Source organism: Arvicanthis niloticus, chromosome 11 (genome assembly GCF_011762505.2).
Source record: "Arvicanthis niloticus isolate mArvNil1 chromosome 11, mArvNil1.pat.X, whole genome shotgun sequence".
Lineage (NCBI taxonomy): Eukaryota > Metazoa > Chordata > Mammalia > Rodentia > Muridae > Arvicanthis > Arvicanthis niloticus.
In genome coordinates this window covers 15,880,843-15,899,513 of record NC_047668.1, presented here as the reverse complement: position 1 = coordinate 15,899,513, position 18,671 = coordinate 15,880,843, and the positions used below count along the sequence as shown (strand labels likewise).

Sequence of the window (18,671 nt, the reverse complement as noted above, 5' to 3'; positions counted from 1 at the left end):
GCCAGCGCTGGGGTGAACGTTTCCAGATGGCCATTCTTGGCCACTTCTTCAAAGAATTAAAATAAAGATTCACATAGATTTAAAGGTAACAAGGAAACTTTTCAAAAGCCCAAGGAAATTAGAGGCAAGAAATACATGGTCAAGAGTGACAGCAGACCTCATGGTGGTGGTGGGTGTGGCATGGGAAGTGAGGATATGCAAGGGTTCCAGATATTTGGAGTTTTCTTTCATGGGTTTCAAGAGAAGGAGGAGTTCAGTTGTTATGGTGAATAGTTTTGTCAACTTGACATAAACTAGAGTCACTTGGGAAGAGAGAACCTCAACTGAAGAACTGCCTTTATCAGATTAACCTGTATGTCTGCAGGGCATTTTTTTAATTGGTTAGGGAAAGTCCAGCTCACTGAGGGTGGCACCGCTGCTGGGCAGGTGGTCCTGGGTTGTATGACCAAACAAGCTGAGCAAGTCATGGAGTAAACCAGGTTCCTCCACGGTCGGTCTTCGCTTCAGTCCTGTTCAGGTTCATGCTGTCGCTTCTCTCTATGGACTGTAGCCTTTCAGCAAAATTAAGCCCTTTCCTCTCCAAGTTGGATTTGATTCATGTTTTATCCACAGCAACAGAGAAACAAACCAAGACAGTTGCAAAGGAGCACAGTGTGGCACTTCTCAGTTTTGATTGACAGGCCTGATTTATATATGCCTTTGCTTACTGTTTTTCCTTTCCCATCATGCATCTGATTTTAACTGTATGTCTACCCAACTATGCATAGGCATAAGATGGTAAATCGGGCATTCTCCTTAAGAGTTTATTCAGAGGATATAGTTTGCCTTATTGTACTAACATCCAAAACCATTCTGGGCCAGATGCTTAGTAGATCCAGAGTGTGTTTGAATACAATAGGACATTATCAGGCATTCACTAAGGGGATCCCAGGTTGTCAACAGGTTGCTAGATTGCATTGTTTGGAAAGAGTGTGAGTAGAGCCCAAGCCAAGTGAGTCCCACCTGCCTCAAAGTGGTATTTCAGTATATACATTGTATGAAGTTCAGGTCAGGGTCAATATATCTATCTATCTCTTTTAGCATTTGCTGTTTGTTTAAGATAAGATATTCCCCATATTTTCTTCCACTTTTGTCTTTGCCTATAAGACACCAGCATTTACTGTTTCTATTTATTTAATCAACATTATCCTAGTCTTCTGCCTTCTACTGTCCCTCGCCCTGTCTTCCTGTTTCACATCAGCCTCTGTGAAACAGGCTTTGTCCTTTGAAGCATGCATTTTCTATTTTGTCATGTGATCCTGTCAGAGGAAATAAACCTTGTTTAAACCTTAAATTATAAGGGCCCATCTCTCTATGCTTTGACTACATGGCCTGTAACTGTTTCCTTGGGGCCTGAAGTGATGTGAGCCAAAGCCCTGTGAGCTTTGTTAATGCAGCAAGGCTGCTGCATATGTGGAGGGTCTTAGACTGCTAAGTGTCAGTTTAAAGAAACAGACAAATAACATTCAGTGACACTAAGTCCCTACTAATTTAATTAGTTATTAGTCTGTTAGTTCTTTAATGTCTCCTGATTGGGAACAGAACTTGCCTTTTTAAAATACAAAACCAGCCACATTTGCAGTGTGTGTTTAGTATTCTGTCTAAACTCTACCCCCACAGGTAGAGTGGATTCTGGATCTACAGGTAGGCCTGGCCCATTATAAAAGGAGCTGCTTGCCCCCTCCTCTCTCTCTTAATCTCTTACTCTCTTAATCTCTTGATTTCTTGCCTCTAGCTCTTCTCTGTCCCTTTGCCCCTCCCCTTCCCTTCCCTTCCCTTCCCCCTCTCTCCACGTGGTCATGGCCGGCCTCTACTTATCTGCTTCTCTCTCTCTCTCTCTCTCTCTCTCTCTCTCTCTCTCTCTCTCTCTCTCTCTCTCTCTCTCTCTGCCTCTACTACCCTCCTGGCCCCCCTCCCGATATCCTGAATTAACTCCATTCCATACTATACCGGTTGTGGCTGGTCCCTCAGGGGAAGAGATGCCTCGGCATGGGCCCGCTGAGACAATCCCTTCCCCATACCTCTCCACACACCCACAGAACATACTCTCTTTATCTCTTTATCTTTTTATAAACACTTCAGTGTGGAGGAGTGAGGTCACACCAGTCCATTGGCTGATGGAAGCCTTTACTGTGGGACTATTATGGGGTTGAGGGCTTGAGCTGGAGTTGGAGCAGCAGGAGGAACTGAAGCTTGGGTCTAAGCAGGTCCTACAGCCACAGCCTTTGCCAGGGCCTTAGCCCTTAGTTGACAGAGCCTGTGACGTTTGGCCATGTAGCGATGAAGGCTTCTTTCATGCTTGGGGTGGATGATGAGAGCAAATCTGTGCAACTTGCTGTTGGGACAAGTTGGCATCTTGGACTTAACCTCTATGGCTTTACAAGAGCCGTGATGGCCTTTCCATGTGTATCTTCACATTGTTAGAACTCTTGAAGGTCTCTTTCCCTGTGCTTCTTGGCAGGTGCACAGTCTTACGAAATCCTTGGTTTACCTCTGTAAGAGATTTACATCTTTGTAAAGGGTTTCTTGATGCCATTCCTGAGTGCAAAGTACTGTGATGTTTGTAAGTAGGTCCCTGGATTCCAAATTTATAATCTCAAAATGGGATAAAAATACAATCAGCTCCAGGCTCATTGTAGAAGCTCACCCTTCCTTCTGCCTAGACCAACCCTTGCTAGGTATGGGGCATTGAGGCAGGGAATCTCACACTGGTTGTACATGGTGTACTCCTTGGGTTGTTACTACACAGTAAGTCATAGTTCCTAAAGTGTCTAAGGCCACAGAACCTCACAGAACTTTTTGCTAAGGAACCTCTGCTCTGGTTTTATTCATATTTTCTTAGTATCAGTCTTAGTTTTTTTTTTTTTTTTTTTTTTACATTTCTATAAATTTATTATGATAATATTTTTATTGGATTTTTTATTTATTTACAATACAGATGTCATCCCCTTTCCCCATTTTCCCTCCCTAGAACTTTCTATCCTATACCTCTTCTTCCTTTATGCTTTTATACCATTTTGATTACATGCATGTAATAAGGTCAGTTCTAGGTTGAGGGTCTAGCAATACAATAGATGCAAACAGTTGAGAAACAAGCAATACAATAAACACAAGTAATCAAAGAAAAAGCAAGGCATTAAACCCAGTTACGTGAACATTCCCATGATCACTGTTTCTAAAGGCTTATCAGGAAGGCCAAAGTATCTGAGCCTACTTCCTTATCCTAACCCAAGGTCATTTTTATGTCTGAAGCCTACTTCCTTGTTCTAGTCTAAAATTTAGATTCCTGTTTGAAATTACTTCTTTGTTCTAGCCTAATATTTAGATTCTTGCCTGAGATTATTTTTTTGTTGTAGCCTATGATTTAGATTCCTACCTGAAATTACTTCTTTGTTCTAGTCTAATGTCAGATTCCTTCTTAAAGCCTACTTCCTTGTCCTTGGCCAATGTCATATTCCTGCCAAGTAGCCCATTTCCTTGTCCTTGGCCCATGTCAGCTTCTTGCCAAGCAGCCTCAAAGGCTCTCTACCTCTCCCCCTTTTTTATTTCATTAACAAGACTGAGCCTGTCTTAGATCATTCTGAGAAGAATGCTTTCTTTACCCATCATGGAATATGCATTATCAAAAGCAATGCACTTCTGTCTTAGGTTGGTAAGGCTCTGTGCAGAATCTTATCCTCCTTGGCTTGCCAGCCTGTTAATTTAATAACTCTGTCTGGGGGTCCATTTTCAGGTTCAAGCCATGTACTTTGGCTGCCAACATGTTGATGTTGTTAAAGATAAGCTTTAACATGATGGACAGGAAAAAAGTATTCTCAGGACAAGAAGGGCTAGCCTGCTCAAGCTATATATGCCATTCCTGAGGTTTGATCAAAATGGAAATAGTGACCTCAGGCCATGGATAATTTTATAGGCATTATCTGCAGCATCAAAGGTCAACAGAGCAGCATTCTTTAAATTCATAATCTCACTATGCAAAGTTAACATACCCAAGAGAGGTGTTAGGATTATATCCTACAAGTGACTTTAAATTTTTTTCTAATTATAATGACAATCACTGTGAATTTCAAAAGTAACACTACTCCAATGATATTTGTCATAACACTTGGGATGGCTCCTAACTTTTGAACCCTAAACCTCCTTCAGATAATTTGAATGGGTTATAAAGCATCATTCGTTGTTCCAGATACCTATATAAATCCTTTTGTATACTCAATACATTAGTAACATTTTTTTGCTAGATGGTTAACAAAAATAGTTGTCTTAACTCCTTGTGTCAATGCTATTGCAGAAGCAGTGGTGCTAGCAATTAATGGAATTAAAGTTGTTATACCAGCAATAATCAAGCCTGCTACCCTCTTGCTTCTGCTTAAAGCCTAACTCACTTCTTCCAGAACTTTCAAGCTTTTATCAGAGAATCAAGGTTTTCTAATACTCAGGGCAGAGAGACAAAAGCTGGTTGATAGACCCCTGTAACAGACATGCCAGATTTCAACACACTAACGTAATTGGAAATTATACAGTCACTGCAACTTACAATAAATACTGTAGAAGAGACAAAACCAATTTTAGCTTGACAATTAAATGAGTCTTAAAACATGTACTAACCCTTGTTTGAAATCCAGATCCTGTCCCAACTTTATCTGTTGCTATTGTAACATCATAGTGAGCTACAGCCAGCTTCCAAATATGTCTCTGACAAAGTCCAGATCCAGTCTTCCAAAAGTAGACTGTTATTTCCCATATTGGATTGATTTCTAGACCAGTACATGATTGAGACCTAATAGCTGGTCACCTTTAAGAAGAGTACAAGAGACATAATTTCTCTTTTCGATTCTCTGTCTCACAATGTCTAAAAAGTTGAGTCAAGGTAGCTTGTCCCATCTGAGATATAGTCAGGCAAAGATGGGTCAGGAACATATGTCCAATACAGCTCCCCAGTCACTCTTGTTAGGGCACTCAGCAAGCTCACAGGTCGGCATAATTCTTTGTCTTAGCAACAGTATGTCTCACCAATCTTTTTAAAGTTCCACAGGCCTCTTCCACAATACCTTGTCCTTGAGGATTATATGAAATCCTCATAATAAATTGTTGACAAAAAGTCTCGACTGCTCAATTACAATTGTCAGACCAATTTTCTGTTTTTTTATTGGATATTTTATTTATTTACCTTTCAATGTTATCTAATCTCTCATTACCCCCCCCCCAAACCCCTTATCCCATTACCCCTTCCTCCAATTTCTATGAGGGTGTGCTCCCACCATCCTCCCATTTCCACCTCCCTGCTCTCGAATTCCCCAAACACTAGGGAATCCAAACTTTCAGGGACCAAGGCCCTCCACTTCCACTGATGCCTGACAAGGCCACCCTCAACTACCTATAGAAATGGAGCCATGAGTCCCTCCCTTTCTGTTGTCAGGCTAGAGGTTTAGACCCTGGGAGCTCTGGTTGAGTATTTTGATACTCTTTCTAAGAAGGACCAAGGCACCCACACTTTGGTCTTCATTCTTCTTGAGTTTCATGTGGTCTATGCATTGTATCTTAGGTATTGTGAGCTTTTGGGCTTATATCCACTTATCAGTGAGTGCATACCATGTATGTTCTTTTGTAATTGGGTTACCTCACTCAGGATGATATTTTCTAGTTCCATCCTAAGAATTTCATGAACTCATTTTTTTAATAGCTGAGTAGTACTTCATTGTGTAAATGTACCACATTTTCTGTATCCATTCCTCTTTTGCAGAACATCTGGGTTCTTTCCAGCTTCTGGCTATTATAAATAAGGCTGCTGTGAACATAGTGGAGCATGTGTCCCTGTTGTATCTTGAAACATCTTTTGGGTATATACCCAGGAGTGGTGTAGCTGGATCCTCAGGTAAATACTATATTCAATTTTCTGAGGTACCACCAGACTGCTTTCCATAGTGGTTGTATCAGATTACAATTCCACCTCTTAGTATCAGTCTTGAGTTCTCAGCTTATTTTCAGCATTAGAAAGTTCATCTCCCAGCTTTCTTTATAAAACCAGGTTTGATAAATTTTATTTTTGTACTAGGAAAAGATGTACCCAGCACCAAGAGCTGCAAGTTCACAAAATTTTGGTTTTAATTATCTCTGTTCCTACATGTCTCTGCACAGATATGTGGAATCCAGTCTATTAAGAAGCTTACTTTCTTCCAAAGTAAGAATTCTCTGGAGCCAGGTCCCTGAGCACTGAGTGTTTTGAGCGGAGCTTCAAGGTCGGTCTGTGTCTTAGTCACTGTTCCGTTTCTGTGAAGAAACACAATGATCAAAGCAACTTTTAGAAGAAAGCATTTAGTTGGGAGCTTGTTTATAGTTTCAGAGCCTTAGTCCACGACAGTCAAGGCAGAGAGTGTGGTGGGGGTCCTGGTGCTGGAGCAGTAGCTGAGAGCTTTCATCCAGATCTCCAGGCAGGAGGCAGAAAGAGAGAGTCTGGGCCTCGTGGTGTGGGGTTTTGAAATCTCAAAACCCATTATTGACATACCTCCTCCAACAAGGCCACACCTAGTCCTATAAAGCTGTACTTCTTAAACATTCCCAAACAGTTCCACTAACAGGGACCAAGCATTTAAACATGTGAGGCTGGGGGTCATTTTCATTCAAAGCACCAGAGTCTAGCGGACTTTATGAGGAAGAGAGTAAGTTCTCAGTCACTAGTGTAAGGTCTCACCTCCTGCATGGAGAGCACTGACTCTGTTAGTCTGCAGCCACATCACACAACTAGTATGTGCTCACGTGGGCCTGACGGGAACCACGTAGGGCTGAGAAGAACTTTTCAACCTGTTTCTGAGTGTGCAAAAACAGACTAAATCAGTCCTTGTGCACAGTGTATTTGTGTGCAAGCTTATCACAGATCCTACTTCAGGTACAGCTTAGCAGTTTTACTAGCTTTCTGAGAGTCAGCTGTGATACACTCCCTTGTGCCATCTTTGAAGTTTTAAGGTGGGGAGGGAGAAGGAAGGAGAGGTAGAAAGAAACAGAAGCATGAGGGAAGGGTGGGGAGAAGGGCCAGGAGCTGGGGGGCAGGGAGAGGCACAGAGGGGGAGGGAATAAGAAAGAGCAAATGCCTGAATGTAAGGAGAGGATACGCTCTCTTCTACTGGAGCATGTTTCCCTGCTGTCTGAGGCTGCTTGTTATTCAGTAGTGTCGCACAAATGAGATAAAACATCTAAATGACATTTTAAACGTTAGAAATACATTTTTTTTTCAGATATACCATAGGGGAGATTTGATTGTATTTCAGATTATCATTAAAGACCAGAAACTGTCTCTAGAATTCTAGCATGAAAGCTGGAAAAGGTTTCTTTAACATCTTTAAATAAACAATCTTTTATTTAAGCAAATACAATAATTATTTTTATTTAGTAAAAAATATATAAATAAATAATCTTTAAACAAATGAATAGACTGCATATATAAATAGAATAAAATAAATGAAATAGCTTTTCTTTTCCTCATAGGAACAAACTGAAGAAGTTCACATATGCTAAGTGACATCACCAGACGTTATTAGCTATTCAGAGGCAGAGCAAGGACCACACAGTTCTTCTAACTTGTGGTTCTGGCTTTCTATTACACTCCAGGTACACATATATACATCAGACATGCTGGGGGCCTTTGGAGAACAAAGAGTGAGTGGAACTGACTTAGAGGCAAAGGAATAAAAGCTGGTTTGTTTTGAAGCAGAACAGGGTAAAGTACAGAGACTTGAGAAGGAAGCATGCGATGAAATAGGTTGCAGTTTCAGCCATCAAAAGGAATCAAGTGAGAGAAGATGCTATTTACTTCCAGGAATAGTCTATTGGTCATTAACCTGCAACAGAGAAACGATTATCTTCTCTCCTGACTAAGAGAGTGATAGACAGATGTGGCCGATGTTCATATTTGGAGTTGTCTGAAGGGGAAAAATTAGAGAGCTGAGCTGTGGTGAGGCATCCAGGTGGAGGTGCTTGAGGTGGAACTGGACAACAGGAAGTGTTGGAGACACTTGAAATCGATTACATCGACTTTCCAGTCATGCCTGCCAAGTGAATGCAGCCAAGCAGAAGGTGGTTGAATCTGTTATAGGGTAGCAACTTACACACAGGCAGCCTTTTAGGGATGCTGTCATTGAAAACAACATAAGGATAACCCACAAAGGAAAATTTACCCACATTTCAGACAGAAAATTCAATGTTTATATACAAACATACATAGACATTCTATTTATACAAATATATGAATACTATACCTTTTGTATTATAGTCTCTTTTACTTAAAATTGAAATTACTTTTATTGTACCAGGAATCAGAAAGGTAGGTTACAATTTCTACTGTTTTTATGTAATGATTTCTCTTGAACTGATTTTTGTTGCCATGATTATAGGACCCTTTTGTTTTCTGACGGAGTCTACTTGACAGTGAGAAAATCTGTCTCTCTTGTATGCCATACCTTTTTCATTCATTTCGCCTATCTGTGACTTTATTTAAAGTAAATTTTCTAGATAGCATGTAGTTGGGTCTTATTTTCTGACTGTGGCCATCTTTGCCTTTTAATTGGAAAACTTTATATTTAATGTTATTATTGATATGATTGGGTTGAACCTTCCAACTTGTTTTCTATTTGTTCTAGCTACTGTTTGTTCATTTCTCTCATTTCTTTTGGGTAGAATATTTAGTATTTAATTCTACTTGTATAGCATTGAGTACTAATTTTTTAACCTACTTTGTCTCCTCTATCACGATGTTATTTTCTTGCTCTAAAGTTTATAAAATACACACATAACACCATACTTTGTATTTGAACAATTTATGTAAGATGATATTGAAATACATACATAATATTATACTTTTTATTTAAACAATTTACACAATATTGAAATATACAATTACATGACACTTTGTAGTCAAACAATTTATATAATATAATATTGAAATGTAAAAATCAAGCAAATTTCAAATATTTTTTCCTAGTGTTTGTGTTATTTTCTTACATGTTTTATTTTTATGTATGTTGTAAATCTCAAAATGCATTAATACTCTTTTTTAAATAGTCATTTTCCTCCTAGAAACATTTTAACGAGAAATTTCTTATATATTTACAACAGTACGCCTACATTGTCTACAGATTTTGTTATTTATAGTTTCAACTAAGTTTAGACTGAAGTATTTGGAGAAAACCAGTATGTGTTAGACATATACTGGCTATTTTTCTTGCCATTATTTGCCAAACCATACAGCATAATGACGATTTTATAGCATTTCCATTATTTCAGTTATACAGGAGGGTAAGAAAATGTAAATGCTATTCCACAGGACCTGGTTTCAGTTCCCAGCACACACACTGGGCAGCTCACAATGAACTGCAACTCCACTTCTCTGGTACACCGTTTTAGCCTCCGTGGGGAACTGAACTCATCTGAACATAATCTACCCTCCCCTCCCCACTTAATTAAAAAAAATGTGCATATATATACACGGGAGTATGTAAGGTGCTTACAAAGACAAAACTTTTGCATTTAAAACACTTGAGCATATGCAGTATTTTGTATTTAGGGAGAGACCCTGTAACCAGTTCCTCATGAATGCTGAAAAACAAATAGACAACCACATAGCTACATTTTTACTGCTTTTCACATATTCTGCAAATCTACATTTCTATTGTCTATTATCTTTTGCTTAAAATGGCCTTTAAACTTTTCTACAGTACATTGCTGATAATAATTTTTTTTAGCTTTTCTTTGCCTAAAATCAAAGTTATTTCTGAAAGACATTTTCAGTAGATATAACATTTTAAATGGGCAGTATCAGTAGTTTCCTTTCTGCATGCCAAAACTGCCAGTTTGTTGTCTTCTTCTTGCATATCTCCTTTTAAGAAACCTATAATTATATTTTATTTGTTTCTTGCTACATAAGTCATAGACCTTCAGCAATTTGATTATGTGCCATAATATGAGTAGTTTTCATGTTTATACTGTTTGAAATTTGTTTTTGTTTTTAACTATGGTGAATTTGTGAATACATGCTTTTTATATGTGAAAGAAAGTTTTTCGTTATATTTTTGAATGTTTTCTCGTCACGTATCCTTTCCTGAGACTCCCATCTCCCGTTTCTATTTGACTTCCGCCATCTTTGGACGTCCTCTCTCTATGCTATGGTCTGGGATTTGTATCCGGAAGAAAGCTGGGCTTACTTCCTCTAGGTTAAAATCCAGACATTTTAGTTGTGTGGACCAGTGTGTAAGGACCAGAGCTGAGGCTATGTTGAAGACAGGCATGAAAAATACCGTCTATAGATGTCTTATAAGATGGTAAACTTCTGCAGAGTCAGCCATGCAAGGCTGTCCTTAAACAGAAGTGACCTCTCAAACACCTTCATCTGCTCTTTTTTTTTTTTTCTCTCATCTTAGTTCCAGTCCTAGAGGAAACATTTAATACATTTCACCATTGCTTGTTGTTTCAACTGGCAAGGGACCTCTGTACCCTGCTGATTCCTAGTGTCAGGAGCGGAAGTTCTCTGTTATCTGACTATGTAATTCACATCAAAGAGTTTAGATAATCGCCGCCCTTTAAGAAGACTGCCTTGCTTTTATGATATGCATGGAGCTAATGCATTGTGGAAAGTAGAACTAATTTCTTAAAAGGCTCCTCTGAGACGTAACACTGATGTATGGATTGTGAATAATATGTGTGAGTAACATAAAATACATTTCATTTAGAATACACCTGTATCTTATTAACTAAGAAACAAGAACAGATGGTTTTCCCGTGTCCTTTTGATTTATTACTTGGATGTGTTTGTTAATCAAAGATAGTCTCCTGGAAATAAGGCCAGACACATTGGCCTTGTGCAACACTCAACCGCGGGACGTGAGGTAACCTTAACAATGAATCTTAAGTGTAGTGTTAAAAGATTGACAAGATCTGCAAAATTTCTCTTGTGGGATTTGACTCAGCAGGTTTTTATTTAAATATCTTTAAAAGAGGTAAAATGAAGTATAACTATCAGATTCTGCCTAATATTTAAAACAAATATGAATTGATCAATATATGTTGTTCTGATTTTGGCCTGACAATAATACCTATTTTAATCTTTAACTACTTAAAAGTTTTTTCTTTTAAATATTATTTGTAACTCTTATATTGTCTTTTAATATTTGAACCAAATATAGATAATCGTTTATCTATAATTATTAAAATAGACCTTTTATCACTATAATTATTATAAACTACATAAAACAACACAATGTCAGAAGGGTTACAGAGAAATAAAAATACTGATTTTTATTAAGAAGATAGAGTGTTGGATGGCATTTTATTTTATTCATTATTTTTCAATGTAGTTATAATACTTTTAGAGTGGAATAGTACATCCCTATATCAAAATTCAATATAACAACAAAATATTAACAAATTGAATCCAATTCATAAAAAGAATTAGGATGACCAGGTAGAACTTAATCTCAGATATGCAGGTCTGATGAACTGCATAAACAATTAGTATGCTTCCATCCAACATCAAGGGAAAAAAGCAAGGTTATATTAAATAAATATAGAAAAAGCATTTGGCAGAATCCAATAGCAATTCACATAAAAATCTCTCAGCAAACTAGAACAGAGAGACACTTCTCAAGCTCAGGAAAGAACGACAAATTCTCAGGTTAGCTCTTGAAGTGTCCTCTTAGGACATGAACAAAGACAGGATGTCCATTCTTATCACAACAGGACTAGAATGGAAGCTAATGCATAAGACAAGGAAAGGAAATGAGAACACACCAATTAGAGAAGGAAGACATGACATTCATTCTCTGCCTTCAGCTGACATGGTTGTCTATGTAGAAAATACTAACCTACTAGAATAAGCAATTTCAGTAAAGTTTCAGGATAAAAATTTAGCATACAAAAGAAAATAAATAGCAGCAATAAGTGAGTGGGACTCAAAATTAAAATTTCAAGCCATTTATATTATTTCTAAAAAAGAGAGAAACAAATGCAAATTGACAAAATATATGCATATACATCTGACAAAATATACTTATAAGGATAAAAGCAGTGAAACGCCAATGAAAGAAATAGAAATAAAGGATGTTTACTGCTCATTGGATAGAAATTATTGCCAGATGCCATCTTCCCCACGTTGATATATAGATTCAGTTCAGTCCTATTTAAAAATCTCTTCAAATTGTTTATAAATCTGAAAAGGCTGATTTGAATCATTGTACTGAGGTGAAACTCATAGTAGCCAGCATTCTTTTGAAGAGAATGAATATGCACTCACTGCCCAAATGACTGCATATATGTGTACGTATGGTATGTATATGTGTACTTACTATTTATGCTTACTATGAAATCTACAGTGTAGTAGTGGTCAAAGTATAGACAGAACTTGACAGAACTGAATGAAGAGAAAAAGACAGACATGCTAGCATAACTGTAGGCAAACCATCTTTGACAAATCAGCAGTGGTAATGCATATACAAAGGTTTTTTTTTTTTTCAATAAATTGTCCCATATCAACTAAATGATTTTCAGATGCAAAACAAACAAACAAACAAACAACAAAAAACCCAAGACACAGACTGTACCCCTTTCATAAAAATAAAGTCAAAATGAGTCACAGACTTAAGTTTATAAGTCAACATTATAAAACTAGAAAATAGCTTGGTAGAAACCTAGGTGACCTTGGGTGTGACAATCAGTTTTATAAGCAACACTGGTGGCACGGTACCTAAGGTGCAGTGGGTCTGGTATGCTGGGCTTCCTTACAATTACAGTTCACGGCTGTGCAAATATCAAGTGAATGAGAAGATAGGAAACAGACTAGGAAAATATTTATAAAAGATATAGTTTTAAAAGGACTTTTATACAAAACAAACAGGGAGAACTTAGAAATCACCAACCTCAAATAAACAACCCTTTAAAAACATGGGCCAAAAAACCTGGGTAGACAACTCACTGAAAGATATTCTGATGAGAAATAATCATATTAAGAGAGAATTATTTTTTTATGCCACCAAGGAAATGAAAGCTGGCCTTTACCAAGTAGCCTTTATTTGAAAATCTATAATCCAGAAAGATTCAAAATTTGTGACATTTTAATTGAAAGAATGCCACAAACAGAAAATTCCTTATCTCAACAATACGATAGGTGGTTGTCAAAGCACAGGTGTACTAAAGTCATTGTTCAAATTACTTTGAAACTGATGTGCATAAGGTATTGTTTAGTTCCTTTTCTCACCTTGAGAAGCATGGAAAGGTCAGAGGGTTTAAGAAGGATGCAGTCCACTGTGGGGCCAGCACAGGGCAGTGTGGCCCGGTGTCGCCTCCTCGGCTTTACTTGGATGTGAATACAGTGGATTCCCCCAGCTCCTCTCTGCACATCAAGGCTATTCCAAGGGGAATTTCCCCATCTGATCATTCCAGAGTAATTAACACAATGGACAAACGGCTCCTTAACTCTCAGTTTACCTGATTAGGTCCAATCTTGACAACCTTTGAAACAATTGTTCTTTTCTTAAGGCCACGAGTGGCATTGCTAAACTCGAATTCAAAGCTGGAATGTTCAGTATTTTTCTGCCCTTGGGGAGTGCAAAAGTATTTGGGTCATTGAAAATACTTTGTTTTAATAGTGAAGTATGAGGTTCAGCGGTGGAAAAGACAGCTGACTTTATGAGGTAGTCGTTTCCCACCACCCACCTCTGTGGAGGCTTACACATAAACTCTGCTATCTTGCCTTGTACTTGAATTATGGTTTATTTTAAATTAGCACTTGTTAATTGCTTCTTATCCTTTTACTTTTTCTCTTATTTATTGCTCAGCAGTTTGACACTGGTTTGGTTATTTCTCATATCTTTTTTGTTCTTGTTTTGGAATGAAAAATGTTTAAATACTGTCTCAGTTACTGTTTCTGTGGCTCTGATAAACCACCAAGACGAAAAGAGAGTTGTGGAGGAACTGTCAGGTCACATTCTATCACTGAGGAAATTTAGGGTGGGAACTCAAAGCAGGAACCTGGAGGCAGGAACTGAAGCAAAGGCCATGGGGACGTTCTGCTTACTGGTTTATTCCTCATGGCTTGCCTAGCCTGCCTTCTTATAGAACTCAAGACCACCTGCCCTGGTATGGGAAGGACCTTACCATATCCATCATTAATCAAGAAAATGCTTGACAGAACTGTCTACATAAATTCCTCATAGAGGAATTTCCTCAATTGAAATTCTCTTTTCCCAAATGGCACTAGGTTGTATCAAGTTGACAGAAATCTAGCCAAAACAAACAAATGGCATCTAAAGCCTACAGTCTCAACATGGTGAAAACGAGCCTTTGGAAGGGCAAAAATCTGTTTTACATGTAAGGTGCAGGTAAGTTCTAGTGCATGTATAGCGTACATAAAGATCTCATACCACAGATACGCTATACAGTAATGCATAGTTCACAGACATATATGTAATTTGTAGTATCTGTGATATTACATTTAATATACAATGATTATTTTAAAAATATGTGTAAAAGTATCCGAAGGATAGTAATAACGAAAAGCACCAGTCTAGAAGTAAGAAAGATAATTTTAAGGTAAAATGGTGGCCTATGTTGAAAGCTTCAGCATGCCGTCTGCCGTCTCTGCCAGTATGCCTCTGTCTGAATTAATGACTGTAAGCTCCTGTGCATGGGAGCTGAGTTGTTATTTGTACCCTTCTTTTCCCTTTCTGACTTCTTAATCTTTGTTATCTATTCACCCTGTTGGTTTTCTTGGCCTTGTCTCACTGTTTCCCCATAATGACTGAATATTTATGAATGGGATGGGAGTCGGGATCCATTGAGTTACAGTAATTCAGAGCTTGCAATCATCTGCTGTGTTACATCCCCACAGATGAGTGCTTCTTCTTTTAGCTCATTCTCAGAATATTTTGTTAGTAAAAAGACAGCGGTAATAACATCTACAGTGCACCATCACTCAGTAAGATCTGTAATAAACACGAGCATTCTGGTGCATCTACCTGCTCTTTCAGGCAGCGGTGTCCACCCTACATTTCTAGGCCATTTAAAACACAACCTTCCCAGCATATGACCTGGTTATGTATATGGGTCATTAACTCCAAGTTGTTATCTACATCCCTTCTGTTGAATGTCTTAACTCAGAGTCGCAATTACCCAGAGAGTGTGTAACAAATATCCCCAATAGTTTAATAAATTACTGTGTATTGTCATTATAGCTCGGAGATATTAGAAATGACAGAGTAGCCTGAAATCTGTTTGGAGTATTGTGCCAAGAGATACCATATTGTAGATGAGTGAGAAGTTATTCATCATCCAAAAAAAAAAAAAAAAAAAAAAAAAAAAAAAAAAGGGAGAAATCTTGTCATATTTTCCGATACTTACCTATGTATGGTACTAGCATTTGAAGAAACACTTTCTTCTGGGAAATGTTAGTTGAAATAGTCTAGAATTTGAACATACTGCAATATATCTTTCTTTTACCTTTTTTCTCCCAATCAAAAGACTTAAAAATAAACTATACTCTTTGTGACCTAATATGATGCTCCGTAGTTCAAGCTAACTAACTAGCTAGCTAGCTAGCTAACTAACTAACTAGGAATGTGCATGCCAGCCTCTTAGTCTTCAGTCTGTAACTAAATAACTAAATAACTAAATAACTAAATAACTAAGTGAAATGATTGTATTGGATATCTTCTGTGTAACAAAGATATGCAAATAGCAAGTACACCTTCACAAAATACGGATGCACAGCCCAGAATGACTGAGATTGGTGCATAGGAGGGAGGCAGAAGTGGATGGAGTCATAGAGAAGAGAGGGAGGGGTACAAGGTCCTCTGATGTACATAAAGGTACATAAATGCCATTGTATACTCTGTTTTCTAGAACCATGCATGCAATGTTTTACCTACTCAAAAAAAAATCCAGGATGAGGAGAAATCCCAAACAGATACAATTAGTATGTTATGAGTCTATTAGACCTGCACATAGCAGTGATTGATAAATGGAGGTAGAAGAAATGAACCTGAGAAAGTTTGGAATTGCCTCTGCTTTGACAATATATTACGGACTGAAGACTAAGAGGCTGGCTTACACATTCCTAGTTCTTATCCCTGAGGAGGCCTGGAATCTGTGAGTATCTAGTAACCATTATCAGTCCATTTCTATATCTCTTTCCTTTGAGTTTCCTTCCCTCTCTCCCCATCTCTCTTACTCTCCCTTATATATTTTGAAATGGGTTCTCACTGTATCAACCTGCTCTGTTCTCAATCTTACAAGTCTCCCTCGCCTCAGAGTTCGGTGAGATAACACACCTGCACACCCTATACTGTTTCCCAATAAAAGGAACCTCTGCTTCTCAGAGAAATGGTTGAATACGTGTGTGTGTGTGTGTGTGTGTGTGTGTGTGTGTGTGTGTTGAATCTAACCATCTTGTTATGCCAGAGAAAAAAGATGTGCTGACAAAAGAATTGAGAAAACATAAGAATATTGAATAGGGTGGCTCAGTGGTTAAGAGCACTGGCTGCTCTTCCAGGGCACTCAGGCTCAATTTCCAGCACCCACCTGGCAGCTCATAGCCATCTGTAACCCCAGATCCAGAGGATCTGTTGCCCTTTTCTGGCCTCCATGGGTACCAGACTTGTAAGTGATATGTATACATTCCTAGAGGTAAAAACACCAATACGCCTAAAATGTTTTTTTTATAAATGTTTTAATAAAAGAGAATATAGAAGCTATATCTCTACCACACCACTAGCCTAGTTGAAAAGCTTGATAAACAAAATAAATATAGCAGTAATGGGTTTCAATTCCTACAATAACATAAATATTCATGAGGATATAGGATTAAAATCGACAAATACATAGAGAGAAAGGAAACCTCTTTCTATAGTAGAAATCTAATTAATGAATGTAGATAAATGATAGAAATATCATCATTTTGACATACAATGGAAATTATAAGTATCATTAAGACACAAATAAGTTACCATGATCAGGAAAAAGCATGTTGACTTTGCGTGTCTTTTGTTATTACCTGAGAAAGATGTACTATCACTTCTCTGATGTTTTTGCAAAAATTTATAACCTTAATTCAATAGTAAGGTTGACAAAACAAAATTGAAAGCCATTATCTAAAATAACAGGCCACGAAAGTACTGTCCAAGATAGGTAGTATCTAAGGCTCCATGACCCGAGTGACTGTTACAGGTCTGGGCCAGGGAGCAGGTGCAGAAAGACAAAAGACACAGTGTGAATAAATGGGAAGCTCAGGGCACCTTTTTCAACACTCAGTTCCTGGTTTCAGCAATTGTATTATGAATGTGTAAAATGTTAACATCTGGGGAAGCTAGATGAAAAGTTTCCTGGGCTTCTTTGTACTATTGTACAACTGTTTTGTTAGGAAAAATAGAAAGTTAAAATTCAGAGTGCCCAGAGATGGCCCAGGAGAGACAAGTATTGATCTCCATGCCTGAGGATCTGCCTTTGATCCCAGGACCCACACAATTGCACATAAAATATATAAAATGTAGTAACTTTAGTAAAAGGACAAGTCATAGAAATTAAGCACAAATCAATGGCATCTTTTGGAGGAGAACAGAGATCATGCAGGGAATGATCACCTTCCTGGGCTTCAGTTACTGCATCCTGAAAGTAATGCCCATCAAATAGTGTTGTGTACAGACTGGGTGAAATTACTATACTTATCAGAGTGCAGGGATTCTGTCTTTTCAGTATGAAATTGAGACTGGGTCCCTCCCATCGTGTTTACTAAAGTAGACATGGACGTAGTGCCTGAAACTGAAAGCAGTTTGGTGGGATTTCTGGGAGGAGTTTTCTCGAGCTCTTCTTTAAGGTCCTCTTGAAAGACTATCTCTAGTCATAAAGTTTACAGTTTACCCATGATGTGCTGAGTCTTAACCCACAGGGTTATAGTCTGGGCCTTTTTGGGGACAAATGTCTTAGGATTCTCAGGAGTGTAATGATCATGTATTTATTTGTTAATAGGCTCAAAGTAAGATCCATAGAGTAGAGGAGAATTAATTGAACACTGACTCAGAATATCAAAAATCATAAAATTATAAGTGCTAGAGTTCAGGAAATGATAAGTCACTGATAAAGCAAATATCGAAAAGTACCATTAAGGTCACTCAGTCTTCATTTTTTTTTTTTTTTTTTTTAATACTACAGTGTCTCGCTAGATAAAGCTTAGGCTAGCCTCAAGCTTGTGATCTTCCTCCTCAGCTTCCCAAGTACTGAGATTATAAGGAATTTTCAAGAAACTTAGTTTACACCACCTCAGAGTTATTTTTCCTTTTGTTGCTTTCTACAAATGCATGCACATAGATGGGCAGCTATCCCTGAACAGCTATGTTGTGTTTCTTTGTTACCAGAGTCTGTTCTTGCTGTAATGGCCTTTATTTCCTGTCCCAGTCAGCTAATACATGTAAATTAATCCTGACATCAAGGCTGGTGCCAAGAAATGGTCTCCTGCTGTTTTCTAGCAGAGCCCTTTGAAATGGATTAGGCAGGTGTGAAGTTAATAGAATTATCAACTTGACAGGCTCTCCAGTCACCTAGGACACAAGCTCTGGTCATACCATGACAGACTATCCAGATGAGGTTAGGTTCTGGCTAGA

The 18,671-nt window shown here is 38.0% G+C and overlaps 1 protein-coding gene across 3 annotated transcripts in view; it reads left to right on the top strand.

Moving 5' to 3' along the window:
- The window catches only part of Akap6 (A-kinase anchoring protein 6), a 423,485-nt gene that overhangs the window by 46,640 nt on the left and 358,174 nt on the right, over positions 1-18,671 (top strand). The window contains exon 2 of one of the 3 annotated variants that reach the window (XM_076941873.1): positions 5,783-5,914. The exons of the other annotated variants lie outside the window; for them this stretch is intronic. The gene's annotated coding sequence lies outside the window, so the exon portion shown is untranslated. The remainder of the gene's footprint in view (positions 1-5,782; positions 5,915-18,671) is intronic. 3 annotated transcript variants of the gene reach the window in all.